Source organism: Somniosus microcephalus, chromosome 3, assembly GCF_052327205.1.
Source record: "Somniosus microcephalus isolate GS21.2 chromosome 3, FLI_Smic_1.0, whole genome shotgun sequence".
In the NCBI taxonomy this organism is placed as follows: domain Eukaryota; kingdom Metazoa; phylum Chordata; class Chondrichthyes; order Squaliformes; family Somniosidae; genus Somniosus; species Somniosus microcephalus.
The window spans coordinates 95841090-95855816 of NC_140989.1; positions in this window are offsets into that span (position 1 = coordinate 95841090).

Genomic DNA, 14727 nt, shown 5'->3' on the forward strand with positions numbered 1-14727 from the left:
ACCGTTGATTTCTCTGACTGCCACTTTTGTTTTTCTCCTTCCTATCTTTTGCTTTTATCCTTGTTTCCCTTTCCTCTGTCTCCCTGCTCAGGCTCCCAACCCCCTGCCATTTTAGTTTAAACCCTCCCCCACAGCACTAGCAAACACTCCCCCGAGGACATTGGTTCCAGCCCTGCCCAGGTGCACACCGTCCAGTTTGAACTGGTCCCACCTCCCCCAGAACCGGTTCCAATGTCCCAGGAACTTGAATCCCTCCCCCTGGCACCATTCCTCTAGCCACGTATTCATCTGAAGTACCCTTCTATTTCTACTGTGACTAGCACGTGGCACTGGTAGCAATCCTGAGATTACTACCTTTGAGGTCCTGTTTTTTAATTTATCTCCTAACTCCCTATACTCCGCTTTTAGGACCTCATCCCGCTTTTTACCTATATCGTTGGTGCCTATATGCACCACGAGGGCTGTTCACCCTCCCCTTCCAAGATGTTCTGCAGTCGCTCGGAGACATCCTTGACCCTTGCACCAGGGAGGCAACACACCATCTTGGAGTCTCGTTTGCAGCTGCAGAAACACCTATCTATTCCCCTTACAATTGAATCCCATATTACTATAGCTCTACCCCTCTTTTTCCTCCCATTCTGTGCAGCAGAGCCACCCCTGGTGCCAGGAAGTTGGCTGCTGCTGCCTTCCTCTGATAAGCCATCCCCCCGCCCCCAACAGTACTCGAAGTGGTGTATCGGTTGGAGAGGGGGATGGCCACAGGGGACCCCTGCACTACCTGCCTGCGCCTAGTACTCTGCCTGTTGGTCACCCGTTCCCTTTCTTCCTGTCCAACCTCTACCTGCGGTGTGTCCAACTCCGTAAATGTGCTATTCACGTTGTCCTGAGCATCGTGAACGCTCCAGTATGTGTCCAATCGCAGCTCCAGCGCCGCAATGCGGTCTGTCAGTAGCTGCAGCTGGATGCACTTCCTGCACATGTAGTTGTCAGGGACACAGGAAGTGTCCGCGTTCCCACATATCGCAGGAGGAGCAGATCACGGGGCCCGGCTGTCCTGCCATGACTTACCCTTCAATTAATTGAATTTAAATTAAATCAATCAATCCCACTAATTACACTACAGTTAACTGGTTTACCAACAGTCCCTGCTACACCAGGGAGACCTTAGAAACTATAAACCAGAGTTAAAGCTTAAAAAAAAAAGAAATACTCACCAACCAAATACTCACCAACCAATCACTTACCTGCTTCCTTTTTTAAAATATGTTTAATTTGAACAATGAATGCTGATGACAACATTGAGAGCTTTGGTATGGAGGAGCTACTGATGTTGATTATGGTTGTGATGAATTATCATTAGTACTGGTAAACATTTCTGATCACTTACACCTGATTTATGGGAGTAAAGTGGGAAGAACTGATTGCAAAAGTGAGTTGGGATTTATAACGTGCATGTTCTTTCATTCAGCACATCACATGTATTTCTGGTAGGGAACTTGGTGGTTGTAGGGAACACCCACCTGAAACAAGTAGGAGCTCCATTTGAATATGTTGATGTCCATGGTCAATATTTGATCTTAAAGTCCCAGAATGGTTCCTGGGTGATCAAAACTGTCCACTGAAGCCATGGATCATGACAGGCATAATGAGATGCTGGTATCCTGAGTAATGATCGAGCACCCATTGGCATATTGAAGCAATGCTTCAGATACTGCATAACTTCGCTTTGCAAAAAGAGGAGGGAAAGACCCCAGGTGCAGCAGTAGGGCTATGTAAAGGAATAGGAGGAACCTGAGCCCCACTCCAGAGATTTGAGCATATAATCCAGGCTGACACTCTAGTGTAGTACTGAGGGAGTGCTGCACTGTCGGGAGTGCTGCACTGTCAGAAGTGCCACCTTTCACCTGAGACGTTAAAATAACGTGGACGTTGTTAAGTCTGTGTGTTCTAGTTGTAATTACTAACACAGACTACAAGATTAAAGTTCAACAGGTCTTTACTGGTTGGAGGTCAGGACTATACTAAAATACAATATTACTACACAGTGCTTATATACCGGTGGTCACCACCGGTATTACGTATACAGCAGCCAGAGAAAGTAGTACATCTCTTAAGGTGGAACAGGCTTAAGTTCTCTTAAGGTGGAACAGGTTACATACACCACAATCCTCCCTTTTTAGCTTAACAGTCATATCCCCATTTAACATAACATAATAACATATATCACTTCAGGTATAAACAGTTCAAAGGTTCAGTCTCTCAGGAGGCCTTCTGATTCGGTTTGGATAATGCCTTTCAGTGGTCTCTGATTCCTGTTGCTGAGGTGACTCCTCTAGTTGGTCTCCCATGCATTGGGTGTTATCATCCTCGGGTACATTCCCTGCCGAGGTAGATGCTTCAGGTTCATTAACGTCTTCCACAGTTGTCTCTGTCGCAACCATGGGTTCGACCCTTGCTGTCGATTCTACCAGTTGATCCGCATGACGCCTTATCACATTGTTACCAATATCTACTGTGTACATCAGAGGTCCTTGTCTGGCCCGAATTGTTCCGGACTGCCATTTTTCGTTTCCATAGCCCCTTGCCAACACTGGTTGTCCTACGTCGAAACTTCGAGTGGTCTTGTTATTAATATGCCGGAACTGTTTGTTTTCCACTTCCCTCCGCACATTTGGTTTTAACAAGTCCAACCTGGACCGCAACCTCCTGTTATAAAACATCATGGCAGGACTTTGGTTAGTCACTGCATGAGCGGCGTTTCGATATGCCATTAGGAAATTGTCCACCTTGTGCTGTAGCGGAATCTGATCATCATTCATGGCCTTTATTGCCTTTTTGAATGCTTGGACAAATCTCTCGGCCAACCCGTTTGTCGCCGGATGATATGGGGCAGAGGTATAATGTTTCACCCCATTCTTCTTTAAGAATTTTTGGAATTCTTCCGACACGAACTGTGGTCCGTTGTCCGAACAGATCTGTTCTGGCAATCCGTTCCTTGCGAATATTGTTCTTAACACCGCAATTGTCTTTTCTGAAGTAGTGGTATTCATCTTGATCACTTCTGGCCATTTGGAATGTGCGTCCACCGCAATTAGGAACATGGAGTCCATGAATGGACCAGCAAAGTCAATATGTACGCATTGCCATGGGGCTGAAGGCCATTCCCATGGGTGTAGTGGTGCGATCGGAGGTGCATTTTGCACTTTTTGGCACCCAGCGCAGCTTTTCGTCAACTCCTCTATCTGTTGGTCAATACCCGGCCACCATACATAAGCCCTAGCAAGACTTTTCATCTTAACTCCCCCCCAGATGACCTTCATGCAGTTCTTTTAGAACTCTTTCCCTTAACTTGGGAGGAATAATCACTCTTGTCCCGTACATCAAAGTACCATGGCAGACGGACAGCTGGTCTCGCCTTGCCGAGAATGCCGGTAACAGAGGATCACCACGTGTTGGCCATCCTTTCACTGTCACCTCGTAGACTCTGGACAGTGTCGGGTCGTTCCTGGTTTCTCTTTCAATACTTGCATTGGTGACTGGTAAACACTCGATGATGGTCGAATGAAATAACTCAACAGGGTCAACTTTCGTCGTTTCTTCAGGTAGTGGCAGGTGCGACAGCCCATCAGCATTGCTATGCTGCTTCGTACCTTTGAATTCTATTTGATATTGATGTGCCCCTAGGAAAAGTGACCATCTCTGGAGACGCTGTGCTGTCATCACAGAAACACACTTCTTAGGGTTAAAAATGGATACCAACGGCTGATGGTCTGTCAGAAGTGTGAATTTTTGGCCCTGCAGGTAATGATTAAACTTCTTCACTCCCCATACAAGGCTGAGAGCCTCCCTATCGATCTGCGCATAGTTGCGCTCAGCGGAGGTCAATGATCTGGATGCAAACGCGACTGGCCTTTCCGTGCCATTTGGCAACTTGTGTGAGAGTACTGCCCCAATACCATATGGAGAAGCATCACAAGCCAACCGAATAGGCAGTGTCGGGTTGAAGTGAGCCAACACTTCCTCTGAGGTGATCAATTCTTTGCTTTTGCGAAATGCCTTCTTACAGTTTTCGCTCCATTCCCATGGTACCCCCTTCTGTAAAAGAGCGTTTAGCGGGTGCAGTACCGTGGATAGATTTGGTAGAAATTTATGGTAATAGTTAATCAATCCTAGAAATGACCTCAACTGAGAGACATTATCCGGAGCGGGAGCCTTTACAACTGCCTCTATCTTGTCAGGAGACTTATGAAGCCCCTCCCGGTCAATGACATGACCACAGTACGAGATCCGCTTCTGGAAGAACTCACATTTCTGCCGATTAACTCTAAGTCCATACTCTTTCAGTCTGTTGAGCACCAGTTCCAAGTTTGCGAGGTGTTCTTCATCACCATCACCTGTAATCAGAATATCGTCCAGGTAACATTGTGTGCCTGGAATTCCCTGTAATACCTGCTCCATGGCCCTCTGCCAAATTGCTGGAGCCGATGCCACTCCAAAAACCAGCCTATTGTACCGGTACAAACCTCGATGCGTGTTGATCGTGAGGTATTGGCGTGACTCTTCTTCAACCTCCATCTGCAAGTACGCCTGCACCAGGTCTATCTTGGTGAAGTGTTTCCCGCCAGACAACGAAGCAAAAATATCCTCAATCCGCGGAATCGGATACTGCACCGGATTAACGGTGATTTTGAAATCTCCACAGATGCGAACCTTCCCTGGTTCTCCTGGCTTGTTGCTCGAAGGACGTTTCATAACGGGAACAATGGGCGTAGCCCACTCACTCCAATCTACCTTAGACAGTACACCTGAACGTTCTAGCGCTTCCAGTTCCGCTTCTACAGTAGGTCGTATTGCATAGGGTACCGGTCTGGCTTTAAAAAATTTTGGGTGTGCATGTTCATCAATCTTGATGTTTGCCGTAATTCCTCTGTGTTCCCAGTCCCTGCTGGAACACCTCTTTAGCATCATCCAATATTTTGGACAATCGTTTAGGTTTGACGTCTGTTTCCCCGGAATCTACCGTTAGTGCCTTCAAGGAGTGCCAGTCCATATTCATTTTCCTAATCCACTCCCGTCCCAGTAGTGGTGGACCTCCTTCAGGTAGCACATATAAGTCCATTACTTGGCTTTCTTCGCCCTTCTATCTTTCCGATGGGGTACACTCTTTGCCCCGTGTATGTTTTCAATATAATCTCCGTATCCCGTAAGGGAATATGTTGGAATAACCTTTTTGTAATCTTTATTATTCATGACCGTCAATGCCGATCCAGTGTCCAATTCCATCTTTACTTGGACTCCTGCTATCTGAAGGGTGACCCAAATTGTCTGGAGATCTGCATCCTTACCAACGTTGTGTACTCTTAAGCTACCCAGTTCATTACTGCTAGCGTCTGAATCTGACTTCTGTTCAGTCGAACTGTTCTTTGTCACCTTGTGTACCTTTATGTATTTTCCTTGCGGTGACTTTTTGTTGCTGGTCTTCTTTCCTGACCGGCATACTTTAGCTATGTGGCCAAGCCTGCCACACGTTCTGCATTCTTGGTTTTTAAACCAACACTGGTTCTGATCGTGCGTTGTCTTTCCACAACGATAACATTTTACAGTACTCAAACCCAATTTATTTGTACTGAGTTCCGGTGACCGTAGCTGCATTACTGCTGTGCCTCTCGCTGCGGCTTCGTGTGCTGCTGCCATAGTGACCGCTTTCTCAAGCGTCAGCTCATTCTCCTCGAGCAGTCGCTTTTGTGTATCTTCTTTTAATAAACCACACACAAATTTATTTCGTAGCGCCTCTCTCAGTCTCGTTCCAAACTGACAGTACTTTGCTAGCTTACGCAATTCCATTAAATATTCAGCATTGCTTTCATCCTTCTGCTGTAAAATTTAAATCGTTCCGCTAGCATCAGCGGCGTGGGGTTTAGATGATTTTTCAGGACAGTAACAATCTCCTCGAACGTCTTATCCGCCGGTTCATCTGGTGATAAAAGGTGTTTCAATTGCCCGTATGTCTTCGCACCCATTAAGTTTAATAATGTTAGTGCTTTCTCTTCATCTGGAATTTTATTTGCTTTACAATAATTTTGTATGCGTTCTACATACATGGCCCAATCTTCGATGTCGCTATCAAAGGTATTAATGTTCCCATGTTTAGGCATCGTTGCAATTTAATTTATTTAAATTTTTATCCAAGATGGCGGCTTCCCGCTCTTGTCTTCATCCTCTGCCTACAAAATGGCGGTTTTCCCGCGCTTGGCAGTCTTCACCCGTCCCCCGACGCTGTCTCCGCTTCACCGCGGCTCTCGCGCCTTCAGTTGCCCCAGACGCTGCGCCTTTTTAGCCCGAATGCGGCCCGGCCCTTATCACCAGCCGCGATCGATGCCCCCGCGCTGCGCCTTTCGGCCCGAATGCGGCCCAGCCCTTATCTCCGGTCGCGATCGATCTCACCGCCCTTATTCCTCTGTCTTCCCTCCCCGTCTGTACAGCCAACGCGGCCGACTTTCTGGTCGCGTCGCTGCCCGGCTTACCCACCACCGAGGAAGAAAGAAGATAGCTGACAGCCGCTGATGGAGGCTTCGAGTTCAGGATGTCTTCTGCACTCTGGTTTCTCTCTGTCTGCCGCGCGCCATGTCTTCCAGCAGGGTGATGAGGGTGGAAGCCTCTCTTCGACGTCCGTTCTGTGGACGAAGCCGCCGTGGATATAAACTGCCGCAGGGTAAGAATCGGACTCGTCGCCACTGTTACGTCTGTGTTCTAGTTGTAATTACTAACACAGACTACAAGATTAAAGTTCAACAGGTCTTTACTGGTTGGAGGTCAGGACTATACTAAAATACAATATTACTACACAGTGCTTATATACCGGTGGTCACCACCAGTATTACGTATACAGCAGCCAGAGAAAGTAGTACATCTCTTAAGGTGGAACAGGCTTAAGTTCTCAAGGTGGAACAGGTTACATACACCACAGACGTAAAAGATCCCATGGCACTATTCGAAGAAGAGCAGGGGAGTTCTGTGTGCTGCCCAATATCTATTCCTCAACCAACATCACCAAAAAACAGATTATCTGGTCATGTATCTCATTGCTGTTTGTGGGTCCTTGCTATTTGCAAAATGGTTGCCACTTTACAACAATGACTACACTTCAAAAGCACTTAATTGGTTGTAATGTGCTTTGGGACATCCTGAGGACATGAAAATAACTATATTAAGCAAGTCATTTCCTTTACTTTCCTTTGATGGGACTGCAGAACAGAATCCAAAGTCAATATGAACCATTTGCCACATTCTTATACAGGAGAGCTTTGCAAAGAACATAAGGAATAGGCCATTTGGCCCTTCGAGCCTACTCCACCATTCAACAAGATCATGGCTGAACTTCTACCTCAACTCCACCTTCCTGCACTATCCCCATATCCCTTCATTCCCTTTGTTCCCCCAAATTTATCGACCCCTGTCTTGAATATACTCAACGACTGAGCATTCACAGCTCTCAGGAGTAGAGAATTCCAAAAATTCACAACCCTTTGAGTGAAGAAATTTCTCATCTCAGTCCTAAATGACCGACCCCTTATTCTGAGACTGTGAACCTGTGTTCTAGATTCCCCAGCCAGGGGAAACATTTTCTCAGCATTAACCCTGTCAAGTCCCTTAAAATTTTTTATATGTTTCAATGAGATCACCTCTCATTCTTGTAAACTCTAGGGTATATAGGCCTAGTCTACTAAATCTCTCCTTTTATAGGGCAATCCCCTCATCCCAGGAACCAGTCTAGTGAACCCTCACTGCACTCCCTCTAGGGCAAGTATGTCTTTCCTTGGGTAAGGAGACCAGAACTGTACACAGTACTCCAGGAGTGGCCTCATCAATTGCCCTGTATAATTGTACTAAGACTTATTTACTCTTATACTCTAATCCCTTTTGTAACAAAAGCTAACGTACCATTTGCTTTCCTAATTGCTTGCTGTACCTGTGTGGTAACTTTCTGTGATTCATGTACAAGGACATCCAATTCCCTCTGAGTTCAAACATTTCCCAGTCTCTCACCATTCAAAAAATATTCTGCTTTTTTGTTTTTCCTACCAAAGTGGATAACTTCACACTTCCTGACATTGTATTCTATTTGCCATATCCTTGCCCACTCAGTCAACCTGTCTATATCTCTCTGCAGCCTTTTTGTGTCCTCCTCACAGCTTACTTACTTAGGTTTACTTTCCAACCTAACTTTGTATCATCCACAAACTTGGATACATTAAACTCAGTCCCTTCATCTAAGTCATTAATATAGATTGTAAATAACTGAGGCCCAAGTACTGATCCTTGTGGTACCCCGCTAGTTACAGCCTGCTAACCGGAAAAAGTCCAGTTTATTCCTATGCTCTGTTTTCTGTCCATTAACTGATCCTCAACCCATGCTAACATATTATCCCCAATCCCATGAGTCCTAATTTTGTGTAATAACCTCTTACGTGGCACCTTATCCCTTTACACGTCAAACATATTCTTTTACCCATGGTGACGCTAATCCTTGGGGTGACGATTCGTATCCTCGGGCACTGGAGGGAGGCCTCCCCATACGTGAAGCTGGTCTCACTAGAATACTGGGTCGAATTGGATCCCAGCCATCCTGGCCAGCTCCCCTCGTGGACATACGAGGTGATTTCATCCACCTCCCGTAGACCACTTCCGTCGTGTGCTAGGGGCGCTCTCTTCCCCGAGCATCCGAAGATATGATGGTCCTCGACATCGCCCCTTCTCGTGAGGCACAGGGTGAGCAGGATTATATCTCCGCACATTTCGAAATTCTGAAAAAGACATAAAAGCATCTAGCCAGGTTCCCTGGAGGCTTCCTGGCTCAGGGGAAGTGTGATCGGGTCCCGTGACCTCGGCTCACGTAGACAGCACTCTGGAACGGTTCCATACTTAAAACTTATAGACTACCGGTCCCTTACATAGAATTAAATTAAGACACCCTAACTTAACCTTATACACATTACTAAACTTAAACAAAGCTATGTACATCTGCTGCCCGTCTCTGAGCGGCCAGCCTAATCTCTTAGGACTGTTGCAGACTACTACCTGCGGCGAAGCTGGACTGATCTCCACTTCTGGTCCCTCGCAGCTTATGGCTGCTGGCTGGGGACCTCTGTCTTTCGGCTTCTTCCTGACTCGGGAGGCCGCCCTTTTGAACTGAAGAGCCAGTGACCATACTTTTCTGGGCTGGGGTGGCCGAGGAGGCCTCCTAGGGAGTGCTACTGGTGGGGCTACCCTAGCGAGCAGACTCTTGGCTCGGGTCGCAGACCTCGCTGGCTGGGGGCCTTCTCCCTCAGGTCCCTCCCCTCCCAAACCTGAACTGGGGACGGGCAATCCCTCGCCACTGGCTGCCGGTGGCTGAGAGTCTTCCCCTCCAGGTTCAAAACCTGGTTCGGGCTCGGGGCCATCTGGTTCAGGCTCCTCCTCCTCAGAATCCCGTAAGAGAGGGGGAGTGGTCTGGACAAAGTGCTGGGAACTTCTCCCTTGACGCACGCGACTGCGCCTGCGTGTGCAGCCTGCGTGCGTGTACCCGCTGCGGGCTGAGGATTTCTAACCTCGGGTTGAATCGCAGCTGCCTGTTTCCCTGCCTCCAGCTTAAACAACTTACATTGATTCACATGGAACCATTTTGTACGCTGGGGCATTTTTACTGCGTAAACCATGGGGCTGGCTTTATCGACTATGCTATAGGGTCCCATGTACAGTGGCTCTAAACTCCCCACTCGGGCGTAGTTCCTAACCATCACTTGGTCCCCTATCTCCCACTGGTGACTTTTGCTAGGCTCGAGCGGCAACCGGTTATTCCGATGCTGCTTCCCCATGCTACCTGCTGCCTGTTCCTAAATCTGTTTCAGGCGCTCGAGGAGTGTTCGGGTGAATTTATCCCGATTTACCTCCCGAAGCTGCCCTTCAGTAAGAACTGGGGCTAGGACATGGGTGGGGGTCCTCATAACCCTACCGGTCATGAGTTTGTGTGTGGAATACCCTGTACTCTTGGACTGGCTGGCCTGGATCCCCATGAGGACTAGAGGCAGGACCTCCGCCCATTTTTGGGGTGAGCCCACTGTCTCCTTCCTCAACTTTTCTTTAACGGTGCGGTTCATGCGCTCCACAATCCCTGAGGACTGTGGATTGTGGGTTACGTGCCACTTCCCCTGAATACCGAGCAGCGTAAGGGTGTTCTGCATGACCTGGCCGGTGAAGTGGCTTCCCTGGTCGGACTCCACAAACTGGGGTAGTCCCCACCGCGAGAACACTTCTCGCACCAAGATCCTTGCAGTCCCCAATGCTGTGGCCGTTTTGCAGGGGAAGGATTCCACCCACTTGGAAAACACGTCTACCAGGACGAGGCAATATTTGTAGCCTCCCTGGGCGGTGGGCAGGGGCCCGATGTAGTTGATCTGGATCGACTGCCATGGTCCCTCTACCCTCCTGACATGTCCCATGGGCACCTTCCTTCTGTGGGGGTCGGGGTTGTTTGCAGCGCACACAAGACAGCTAGCACAGAACTCGCAGATGTCTTCCCGGAGTCCTGGCCAACATCCCGCCTGTTCCACCCATTGCCAGGTGGTCTCAGGCCCGGGGCGTCCCGCTCCCGGACACTCATGGGCCAGTTGAAGGAACTCCCTCCGGTGTTGCTGGGGTACTACCCACTGTTCTTCTTTGATCAGCATACCTTCCCTTATGGAGAGGGCCGCTGCGCCGTAAGGGCCTTCTACCTTCCTACCCTCCATTACTGTGCTAATGACGGTTTTCAGGACAGGGTCCTGGGCTTGGACCGTTTTAAGGTCCGGGGCTAACACTACTCCTAAACTCCCTTGGGTCCCATCCCTGCCTCTAACTGCCGCCACGGGCCCAGACTTACACGGGTCCCAGAAAGTGCCTGCGCGTGCACCCTCCTTGGCCAGCATGTCGGCTTGCTGGTTACCCTGGCTGCGGGGTTCTGTGGAGGAATGGGCCTTCATTTTGTGGATGAAGACCTCGCCTTCCTCCTCCACGGCTGCCAGGATTTTCTCCAGCAGGGGCTTTACTGCTAAGGGCCTCCCGTCAGCGGAGGTATACCCGCGACGGGACCAGATGGCCAGGTATTCCGTACACGAGTTGCAGGTTAACATGCTGTCCGAGCAAATCGTGTATGGGGTGGGGAAGATTTCGGGGTGGGTAACCATGTACACCACCGCGGACAGTTCAGCCTGTTGGGCGCTCATGGTGCTGGGGAGCTTGATCGCCAGGGCAATGTTTGCTGTTGGGTCATAAACTCCACAACCCGTGAGTCGTTCGCCAGCAGATACCATGCTGGAACCGTCTACATAGATTTCGCGGCCTGCGGGGATGTATCCCGGCCCGTAAACTTACGTTCACCTCCCATACCCCTTCTATGGAACACCAATGGGCTGTTCCAGGATATACCATATTGGCCGCGAGCTTTGGCTCGCAAAGGCCCCTCACCTTCAGATCCATCTGCGAGTGGAGGAGGGTCCAGCGTGCAATGCGTACACTGCTGACTGTCCCATCTTTAATCCTCCAGTCCAGAAGCATCTGGGTGGGTGTGTGGTGTGTGAGGAGGGTGATGGGAGAGGTGCCTGTGAAGATCAAGGATCTTTTCACAGCCCAATACGTGGCCAAAAGGTGCCATTCGCAAATTGAGTAGCTCCTCTCCACATCAGTGAGTACTCTGGAGGAGTAGACCACGGGCCTTAGCCTACCGTGCCGCTCTTGGAGCAGCACAGCACTCAGGCTATCCCCGCTAGCCACTGCCTCCAGAAAGAACTCTTTCCCCCCATCTATGGCTCCTAGGGCTGGTGTGGTCTGCAAGTCTCCCTTGTGCTTGACAAATGCTGCCTGGCAACCCTCATCCCAAGACCACTCCACTCCTCTGTGTAGGAGTCAGAGCAAAGGGGCTGCTGTGGCTGCATAGTCTTCAATGAAGTCCCTGCAGTACCCCATTAACCCTAGGAATGACCTCACACCTCTCACTCTGTTGGGGACTGGCAACTCTTGGACCGCTTCCCTCCTAGCCTTGTCTATGGCTCTCTCTCCGCGTGGACGGTTAGGCCCAGGAATTTAACTTCCCGCTGGCCGATCTGCGCCTTTTTTGGGTTGACTTTGAACCCCTTACTCTATAGCAGCTCCAGCAGTTCGGCCAGTAGCGGGCCATGCTCCCCGACTGAGTCGGTAAACAAGAGCAGGTCATCCACATATGCAGCAACTGGGTGGGCTGACTAAATTCCTTTAAGCTATCTGCCATACACTGGTGGAAGATGCTGGGGCTGTTAAGAAAGCCTTGTGGCAAGCAGTTACAAGTATACTGTTGCCCTTTAAAAGTAAAAGCGAACTTATACTGGTCCTCCCTCCTCAAGGGGATGGACCAAAATCCATTTGAAATATCCAGCACCGTGAATGTAGTCGCGGATGCTGGAATACTCCCGATGAGGTCGGCCACTGCTGCCACTGTGGGGGCGCACGCGGGGATATTGCTGTTGAGCACCCGATAGTCCACCGTTTTCTGACCGGCCAAAGCGGAGAGTTACCATGGGTGGCTATGGGCCTCAACACTCCCTGCTGTACTAAAGAGGACATGGCTGCCTCCATGTCGGGCTCTGCTTCTCTGGGGAAGTTATACTGCTTCTGGGGCCGGGCCATGGGGTCTCCGTCCACTCTGACCTCAAACCCGGTGACCCTCCCGCAGTCGTGTTTGTGCGTGGCAAATGCAGCTAGGTTAGCCTGCATGAATGCCTGAAATTCCCCCGGGACACCGTCGACCATGAGCCCGAGGTTGTAACCTTCTTTCGGCTTCACAGTACACAGGGTCCCCTTCCCTTCCTTGCTTGGGATGACTACTACACCTCCCTTTTTACCCGTGTTGGCTCCCCAAAGGCAATGATTGCGGAGATCCACGAGGATCCCGTGGCCCACGATGAAGTCGACCCCTAGGATCCCCTTTCCTCCCTCCGCTTCCCACCTCGCCAGAATGCACGGCCACTTGGTCCGGAGCGTGCCCAGGCGGATTGAGATCAGCTTGGAGAATGCTCCCGCCTGTTCCTTACTGGTGAACCCCGATAGAACATATGGAACCCCGCTAGACAGAGATGAGGTGGTGGGATTAGCTGCGTGGATCACAGTGCATGATGCTCCCGTATCCAGCAGATAAGTCCCTTTAACCTTCTCTACCTCCATCTGCACGAGCAGTCTCTTCCGTCCGTCATACCGGAGAGCACACAGGTAGACAGGCTGCGCGGGCTCCAGTCATTGTGGGGTGTCAAAGGGGGCCAAGGGAACCACCACACCGGTGGTGGCTGCTATTCTCCCCTGGCTGGTCAGGAGGAGAGATTGTAGGGACTGTATCGACTCCAAGAGTGGCTCGATCGCAGCGGGAGGGATACCTGGCTCTGCCTTTTGGGCTGGGGCTGATGAATTCTTCTCCTTATTCTCCTTCCAGGGATTCTTACAATCCTTTCGCCAGTGGCCATCCTTCCCGCACCCGTAACAGTTTAACTTAGTCTGGGAGGGACGGTTCCCCTCCTGGTGCCACTCTTTCTTATTCTGGCCCCCAGGTTTAACCTCATGGACTTTTCCCTTGGGTTGGGGCGTGTCGATACCCCTCATATTCCTGAACGCTACCGTGAGCTGGCGGATCACCGTTTCTTCGGTGGTCTGGGGGCTTCGGGTGTCAAACCAGGCCGCAGCCTGGGCTCGGATTTGGGGCAGGCAGTTTGTCATTAGACAACGGAGCCAGTGGGTCAATTGGACTTGGTTGAGTAATGTCCGCGCTGGCATTCCCGGGCATGCGCTCCGGTAGACTGACCACAGCCTGTCTGCGAACGCCTGCGGGGACTCCCCTGGGAGCTGTACCGTTTTTTCCGCCCGGGCGAACGGACTACCGTCATTGAGTCCCATGGCCTCCAATATCTCGTTCCTCAAATCCTCATAATCTTTCTGCCCCTTTTTACATTCATCAGATAGGGTCTGGAGGAGATCACTTCCCAGAGAAAACAGCAGCATCTTAGCTTGCTCTGCGTCATCGCAGTCATTAACGCACGTTGCCTGTTCTATCTCCCTGAAGTGCAGAGAGGGGTCTCCCTTTTCGGTGAGCTTGGGGATGTGACTAACCATGACCCTGAGCTGTTGGGTGCCATGCGGCACCACAAACTGATTTTGGATGGCCCCTGGGTCCTCGTCATTAACGGGCAGGCCGTACCTCCGTTGTCGGAGGGGGTACACCGGTCCTGGTCCCGGCCTATCTAGCGGGGCCCGCTGTGCTTCCCCTACCACTTCGTCCTCCACCCCCCCCTTGCTGCCAGAACTCCTGAAAGCTCGGAGCTATGGGTGGCGGCCGTAGGACCTCTGATTCCCTAGCCAACTTTGTTCTGGGTGCTGCCTGTGGGACGGTTCTGTTTGGGTTGCCGGTAAAGTCCGACTGGCCTGCCTTCGGGCTGATGAGGCATACCATGCCCTTCGCCCTCGATAAGGCCATGCCCAGGCTTTCTATCTCCTCCCTACAGGGCCCGTGATCTGCCTCCTCGAACCCCCGGTCGCAGGCTAGCTTGTATGCTGCCTTTACCTCCCTTACTTTCTCCTCCTGCTCTTTTAATTCTTGGGTGAGGTCGCAAATCGTGTCCTGCAGCCTTATTTCGCTGCCCCTCGCCTCTCTGACCTGGTATTCCAAGTGCTCCATCTTGTGCCTAGCGCTGGCTT